The 8788-nt window shown below is 41.0% G+C and overlaps 1 long non-coding RNA gene across 1 annotated transcript; it reads left to right on the top strand.

The window, feature by feature from the left end:
- The first annotated feature begins 983 nt into the window (after positions 1-983).
- LOC119856040 lies at positions 984-8616 on the top strand. The gene is made up of 3 exons (XR_005293127.2): positions 984-1147; positions 7053-7217; positions 8114-8616. It is a non-coding gene; the product is annotated as an uncharacterized LOC119856040 (long non-coding RNA).
- The last annotated feature ends 172 nt before the right edge of the window (positions 8617-8788 follow it).

Genomic DNA, 8788 nt, shown 5'->3' with positions numbered 1-8788 from the left:
TAGGGGAAAGTTCTGGTTGTAAGGAACAGCATGGGCTAAGTCCAAGGATGGGATGAGAGCAAAGGAGAGGTGAAAAGCCCACTATTAGGGCCTGACCAAAGCCCATTAAGTCAAAGAGCTCTTTCCAGTGATTCCAGTGGACTTTGGACAAGGCCTTAAAATACCAGAAATGTTATGATAAAGTCTGTTCTTAAGACTTCTAGCCCAGCTTGGGGTTCAGATGAAGCTGGATATAGGAATCTCAGTTGTGAGAGCTTATTAAAACCTTTGTTTGCAGTGTTGTTGTAGCTGTGTTGGTCCCAGGATATTAGAGAGCCAAGGTGGGTGAGGTAATATCTTTTATTGGACCAACTTCTGTTGGTGAAAGAGACAAGCTCTCAAGTTTAGGACCTTATCTAAGATTAGGACGTCACCGACCTTGTCTATTCAAACCTTTGTCAACGTACCCATTCATTGTATTGATAATATAACACTTCTAGCAGAAGAGAAAGGGCTTTGTACATAAACTACAGAGCAACTCAACAGCCTTCAATGAGTGTATCAAACTGTTTGCAATACTTTCCATTTCAAGGCAAATGAAACAACTCATCAAAGTAGAGTTGGCTCTATATATTTATTTATGCAAAGCCTCCCACTAGCATCCATTGGAGTAGCAGCCATCGGATCATGCCTTTATTAAGTGTATCAGTCTCCAAATTGAAAGGGTTGTTTAAAATAAGTCAGTATAGACCTGCCAACTTTTGCTAACAATTGTTTCATAATTAGATTTATTTTCCTGGACTTTGCACCATCACAAATTGACATCCATAGGTCACTTGACCATAAATTTTCTCTTTGCAAAAGAAATAGAGATGTTCATCCTTTTGAAGTTGCAATGGAAGTGACTTTTTATTTAAAGAGGCTTAAAGCCCCATTTCAAAGCAGAATATGATGGCATAATTCTGTATTTTCTTTTTCCTTGCAATCTACAAAGTGATTAAAAAGAGGAGGCTCTGAACAGCATGAGACTGGCAGATAAAGTACCTGTGTGAGAACTCCACTCTCCATATCGGCATTGTGTTCAGCACTTCCTTGTCCACTGTTTCAACAAGATCAGTTTCTCTGTACACAAGGTACAGAAATACAGCAAGGATATGGAATAAGCAAGGTAATAAGGCAAAGAAAGAGCATTTTCACAGCTGCCCATCTAAATGAAATGGTTAGCTTTTACTTCCCATAATTTTAGTCTGGGAGAGAAACTAAAACATGAATGTTTTTCAAGATGAAGTAATTGTTTTTGTATTTTTTGTTTTTATCCTGGACTCTAAGAAGGAACCAAATAATGCTTCCTTAAACATTTATACAACAAACTAAATCATTCACTCGTGTTTTGCTTAGATTAAGCTTTTTTAAAACTTAAACTGTTGCTAAAAACAAGATTTTGTCATTTGTTGCAAAATATCTTCAGTATTCAGTAATACTGCCGCCAACAAATTCTTGTGATAAAAATGCTCTATCAAATTAATAGTAATAATAATAATTAATAATAATACATAATGTGTTCAGAATCCTAAAGCTGGGATAAGTTTAAAGCTAAACTTTTTTTTTAACATTTTCACTGGCATGTTTCTTTTGAATAGAAGCAAGCGTCTCACCACCATGGGGACAAGGGGGGAAAGCTTTGAGAAGAATAATTAGAGCCAGTTCTAGGGGTGTGCAAACCATGAAATAGAACCATGTGTGCAGTCGTAGCACTGAAGCTAGACCAATAACGTAAATATTTTATTTTTTATATGTGAATATATGTGTGAGAAGGATGGGCACTTCTGGGCTAGATAGGTGACCAACTGGGGTCTGATATGGTGCCTGGTCCTTCACTGCTGGGAAAGTGGGTGGAGAAGGGTTAAAGAAACTGATGGCCCATTGTTAAGTCTTACAGAATCCGTGGAGCTATCCAGTCAATATCCCTGCCAGGGGAGGGTTGTCCCCTAGAGAACAGCTAATATTATGTTGTCCTTCCTCTAAAAATGTCAGCCCCTTTCAAGAAACAGTACTCAGGAAGTGCTCTTGTTCTACTAGTGTTGGGCCTGGAATTCATAGCAAAGTATACGCAAAAAGAAAAGGAGTACTTGTGGCACCTTAGAGACTAACAAATTTATTAGAGCATAAGCTTTCGTGAGCTACAGCTCACTTCATCGGATGCATTTGGTGGAAAAAACAGAGGAGAGATTTATATACACACACACAGAGAACATGAAACAATGGGTTTATCATACACACTGTAAGGAGAGTGATCACTTAAGATAAGCCATCACCAACAGCAGGGGGGGGAAGGAGGAAAACCTTTCATGGTGACAAGCAGGTAGGCTAATTCCAGCAGTTAACAAGAATATCAGAGGAACAGTGGGGGGTGGGGTGGGAGGGAGAAATACCATGGGGAAATAGTTTTACTTTGTGTAATGACTCATCCATTCCCAGTCTCTATTCAAGCCTAAGTTAATTGTATCCAGTTTGCAAATTAATTCCAATTCAGCAGTCTCTCCTTGGAGTCTGTTTTTGAAGCTTTTTTGTTGAAGTATAGCCACTCTTAGGTCTGTGATCGAGTGACCAGAGAGATTGAAGTGTTCTCCAACTGGTTTTTGAATGTTATAATTCTTGACGTCTGATTTGTGTCCATTCATTCTTTTACGTAGAGACTGTCCAGTTTGGCCAATGTACATGGCAGAGGGGCATTGCTGGCACATGATGGCATATATCACATTGGTAGATGCGCAGGTGAACGAGCCTCTGATAGTGTGGCTGATGTGATTAGGCCCTATGATGGTATCCCCTGAATAGATATGTGGACAGAGTTGGCAACGGGCTTTGTTGCAAGGATAGGTTCCTGGGTTAGTGGTTCTGTTGTGTGGTGTCCACAGCCTCAGAAACAACTCTGACATCATAATCAAAAAGGCTGACAAAGGAGGTGCTGTCGTCATCATGAATAGGTCAGAGTATGAACAAGAGGCTACTAGGCAGCTCTCCAACACCACTTTCTACAAGCCATTACCCTCTGATCCCACTGAGAGTTACCAAAAGAAACTACAGCATTTGCTCAAGAAACTCCCTGAAAAAGCACAAGAACAAATCCGCACAGACACACCCCTGGAGCCAGGACCTGGGGTATTCTATCTGCTACCCAAGATCCATAAACCTGGAAATCCTGGACGCCCCATCATCTCAGGCATTGGCACCCTGACAGCAGGATTGTCTGGCTATGTAGACTCCCTCCTCAGGCCCTTCGTTACCAGCACTCCCAGCTATCTTCGAGACACCACCGATTTCCTGAGGAAACTACAGTCCATTGGTGATCTTCCTAAAAACACCATCCTAGCCACTATGGATGTAGAAGCCCTCTACACCAACATTCCACACAAAGATGGACTACAAGCCGTCAGGAACAGTATCCCCGATACTGTCACGGCTAACCTGGTGGCAGAACTTTGTGACTTTGTCCTGACCCATAACTATTTCACATTTGGTGACAATGTATACCTTCAAATCAGCGGCACTGCGATGGGTACCCGCATGGCCCCACAGTATGCCAACATTTTTATGGCTGACTTAGAACAACGCTTCCTCAGCTCTCGTTCCCTAATGCCCCTACTCTACTTGCGCTACATTGATGACATCTTCATCATCTGGACCCATGGAAAAGAAGCTCTTGAGGAATTCCACCATGATTTCAACAATTTCCATCCCACCATCAACCTCAGCCTGGACCAGTCCACACAAGAGATCCACTTCCTGGACACTACGGTGCTAATAAGCGATGGTCACATAAACACCACCCTATATCGGAAACCTACTGACCGCTATTCCTACCTACATGCCTCTAGCTTTCATCCAGATCATACCACTCGATCCATTGTCTACAGCCAAGCGCTACGATATAACCGCATTTGCTCCAACCCCTCAGACAGAGACAAACACCTACAAGATCTCTATCATGCATTCCTACAACTACAGTACCCACCTGCTGAAGTGAAGAAACAGATTGACAGAGCCAGAAGAGTACCCAGAAGTCACCTACTACAGGACAGGCCCAACAAAGAAAACAACAGAACGCCACTAGCCATCACCTTCAGCCCCCAACTAAAACCCCTCCAACGCATCATCAAGGATCTACAACCTATCCTGAAGGACGAGCCATCGCTCTCTCAGATCTTGGGAGACAGACCAGTCCTTGCTTACAGACAGCCCCCCAATCTGAAGCAAATACTCACCAGCAACCACACACCACACAACAGAACCACTGACCCAGGAACCTATCCTTGCAACAAAGCCCGTTGCCAACTCTGTCCACATATCTATTCAGGGGATACCATCATAGGGCCTAATCACATCAGCCACACTATCAGAGGCTCGTTCACCTGCGCATCTACCAATGTGATATATGCCATCATGTGCCAGCAATGCCCCTCTGCCATGTACATTGGCCAAACTGGACAGTCTCTACGTAAAAGAATGAATGGACACAAATCAGACGTCAAGAATTATAACATTCAAAAACCAGTTGGAGAACACTTCAATCTCTCTGGTCACTCGATCACAGACCTAAGAGTGGCTATACTTCAACAAAAAAGCTTCAAAAACAGACTCCAACGAGAGACTGCTGAATTGGAATTAATTTGCAAACTGGATACAATTAACTTAGGCTTGAATAGAGACTGGGAATGGATGAGTCATTACACAAAGTAAAACTATTTCCCCATGGTATTTCTCCCTCCCACCCCACCCCCCACTGTTCCTCTGATATTCTTGTTAACTGCTGGAATTAGCCTACCTGCTTGTCACCATGAAAGGTTTTCCTCCTTCCCCCCCCTGCTGTTGGTGATGGCTTATCTTAAGTGATCACTCTCCTTACAGTGTGTATGATAAACCCATTGTTTCATGTTCTCTGTGTGTGTGTGTGTATATAAATCTCTCCTCTGTTTTTTCCACCAAATGCATCCGATGAAGTGAGCTGTAGCTCACGAAAGCTTATGCTCTAATAAATTTGTTAGTCTCTAAGGTGCCACAAGTACTCCTTTTCTTTTTGCGAATACAGACTAACACGGCTGCTACTCTGAAATAGCAAAGTATGTTTTTCTTCTAAAACTACATTATAACTCTCCCACGGAACACTGAAAGGCCACACTGTTTTGCAACATACATTTTTTTAATATATTTTGTCTGGGCAGATCAAAGACAATAAGATTGTCATTCTCCTCAGCAGACATTAATGATGCTGTAGCCCAAGCTGGCTCCACATATGCTGCCAATGACCTCCATCTGGCCTCCAGGAGAATTAACTGCTTTTTTAACATGTTATCTTAGAAGAGAAACTAAGATGAACAAGGTAGAAATAGAACTTTCCACAGACTCACTCTCTCTTGCTCAGGCTATGTCTATACCGAAGACTGGATTCAAGCCCCTGTGATGGCCCTGGTATGCCACAATGGTCCTTAGGGGAGAATTTCCCAAGTGCATGGGACAGCATAGGGATGGTATACGTGCCCCTACAGTTTATCTTTCCCTATTCTTTAGGTTTTCCCCAGTAAGTCCCAACATAGGGGCATGTTGGGGCTAGGGTGGGAGATAAGCAGAGCTCTCTCTTTCTGGCTCTTCTGGGCTGCAGGTCCATAGAAATCCCAACTAACTAACTACACCCAGGATGCTGCTTTGTCCCCCAGAGCAACCCAAAATCACAATATTGCCAACCTTTGTGATTTCATCAGTCCTGTGGTGTTTATCTTAAGCCCCAGATCCTGCAGTCCAATTACTTCAGGAGAAGTGCTATTATCCCCATTTTAAAGATGGGGAACTGAGGCACAGAGAGACTAAATAACTTGCCTAAAGTCACAGAGGCAGAGTAAGAAATGGAACTGAGGTCTTCCCCAAGCCCCAAGGTAGTGCCATAACCTCTGGACCATCCCTCCTCAAAGAATTTTTTCTTTAATATTTCCCACTTGGTGCCCTGACCAGTTCAGCTCCACTAGTGGAAGCACTAAACCAGACCGAACTCTACATGGTTGCTGGCACTTTAAGCACCTTCTCTGAGCAGGACTGGACAATACAGTGCTTAAAATTCTCATGACTGACTAGAGCCCTGTCTACACTAGACTACTACCATTGCTGCCACTAGTGAGCTGGACCAATGATAGCAACAGCTTTATAAAGAAAAATCTTAGCATAGACAAGGCCTTGGGGCCTGATTCTCCTCTCATCCCCAGGAGTAACTCAATCAAAATAACTCATTACACTAGAATATACTAGTAGAAAACTAGTACAAGTGATAGGGATATTAAGCCCTTGTTTTTTATTGTTTAAAACCATCCTAGGAAACCTGTGTTAGGTGGAAGGTATTGAACTGCCAGAAGCATGTTGCTTGCAATCATTAGTTACACAGAATAAGCTAGCTAAAGCAAAATGCATCACAACTTAACTACCTAATTATTCCAGATTTCTCCATCCGGTAACCATTTTATCTGTAGAATATCTCTTGACTTAAAAATATCTGGCAAATTAATTAGTCAGTGCACCGAAACATTCTTTGTTCAAGAGGCCAGTTCTGCCTTGACATGTTCAGAGGAGAAGAAAGAGAACAAGCTCCATAGAGAGGATTCATGTTCAGATATAGCCTTTGCCATATCATAATACTTCTTTTTCTCACCCTTAGTACTCTACTTACCCAGCCAACATAATGCATTTGCAGCAGGCACTTTACGTTTATCAATATTAATTGTAACTGTACAGTGGAGAATACAACTGTGGCATTAGCAGCTGTTTTCTACATCATCAGATATGTTATCAGTTCATGCTCAGAATGTTGAGCTGCACCTTGATTAGAGTGTGACTAATACTTGCACTTTAGTGTTGCATCTGTTTTTAATGAAACTTCAAAGGCAATTAGTGACTCAGTGTGTCAATGAATAGGCTTTCTACATCTGAAGATGAGTTAAAATCTTACCTATAGTGTAATAAATGAAAGGGGGTTAATAGTCCCAGTTCAGTCATCAATTATCTCCATTATCCTGTGAATTATCTTTCAGAAATTTTTCTGCAACTTCAGTGATCCAGTTCTTTAAAAATCCAAGCTCAGAACATTTTCCAGGCAGCAACAACATCTGTTCCAGCAATGAGCCATTTGTTCACTGACTTCAGTATGTCTCATCACAGCATAGTGTGCATCATTGTTGCTGCCAAAGGATTTAAAGGTATAACTCAGTTAAACTAGGAGTATATCAAGGAAAATGATAGAAAAGCAAAACCTAGCTTTGAACTATAGAATAAAAAATCCCAGAAAACTTTTCCGTGGGGGAAAATTGAAGTCACCGCTGCTCAGATCACCTTTGGCTTTCATTATTATTCTGCGTAAACAAACAATTCTCTAATGAGGAATATGCACTGAACCATTCCAAATACATCAGGCTCATTGGAACATAGAACTATTTCAAGACCTGTGACTAGGTGGATGACTTGCAAAGCCACTACTGGAAGGTTAAATGATTGGGAGAAAATCCCATAGAAAAGGTATCATTTTTAGGATACCAAAATCATTTTTATTCTCTGAAAATGCACCCACGATGACTAAAGCCCTTACCCTGCAACTGTATCCACGCAAGCAGCCCCATTCGTCTTTGCAGAGGTCTAAATCAACAGGGATGTGTACGAGCAGACTCCTGTGCCTTTGCAGAGCCCCATTGATTTTGCACAGGCTGTTCCCATGCAGTTTTAGGATCAGGACTTATGATACTATCTTTGATTTCCCCCCCCCCTTAAAGGCAAGCTGTAAAGGATTTTTTGCATACTGGACTTGTCTTTTCTTCGCTTCTTTTTCTGATGGCTAAGAAAGTCCTGGGAGGTAGATTGGGGGTGTTGTTTTGTTGTTTTTACTGTTGTTTAAAAAAAAAAAATCTTTAGGACTACCAAGAATGGAAAATCTAACCTTCCCTGGTTAAGGGATGTTGGCCCTTTAACAAAGACTTCCTTTACTGAAAATGTAAATAAGTCACTGAAGGTAAATTTATATTGAGAAAAGCAAACAAAATACAAAGTTTAAAATAGCAATAATATAAATAATATTAAGATTCTGTATTTCCAATATTTTCAGGTAAACATTCTATTGTGAAAACTGGATACAAGACAGCTCTACCTAGACCTTTAATCATATTTGAGGAGTTGACCCAGGAGCAAGCTGGAACAAAAAGTTTAATTTCTAAGATGTATACAATTTTGAGTGAAAAAGATGTTGGTAAGAAAACAGCCCAGATGAAAAGATGGAGATGGATTTGTACAAAGAAATTGATCTAGATGAATGGATCTCTGTAGGGGAAAGGGGTTATACATCTTCAATTTGTGTAGCGCATAAAGAAAATGTTTATAAATTAGTGTATAGATGGCATTTGACTCCAGTCAAGATCCATCATATTTTTGTTGCTAAGGAGGCACTTTATTGAAGGGGTTTCTGGGAAAGCAGAACATATTCGCATATGTGGTGGTTGTGTCCAGGAATTGGATGGTTTTAGGAGGAAATTATTGAAGACATTCATCTTATAACAAATTGCTAGCTTCCCAGAGATTCCCCTGACCTGCTTACTTAATGCTCCAGTAAAAGATCTACATTTTAAACAGAATGAGAAATTAATTTTTTATTGTGAGTTGCAAGACTTCATATTGCACATAGTTGGAAAAAATTACTTCTCTTACGGAATGGCTCGTTACTGAAGCAGATGGAAAAGCTTTCACACCAAGTATATACACACAAGGTGCACCAAAAAGAGGATAG

Source organism: Dermochelys coriacea, chromosome 5 (assembly GCF_009764565.3).
Source record: "Dermochelys coriacea isolate rDerCor1 chromosome 5, rDerCor1.pri.v4, whole genome shotgun sequence".
Taxonomy (NCBI): Eukaryota; Metazoa; Chordata; order Testudines; family Dermochelyidae; genus Dermochelys; species Dermochelys coriacea.
This window is presented reverse-complemented; position numbering and strand designations above follow the sequence as displayed.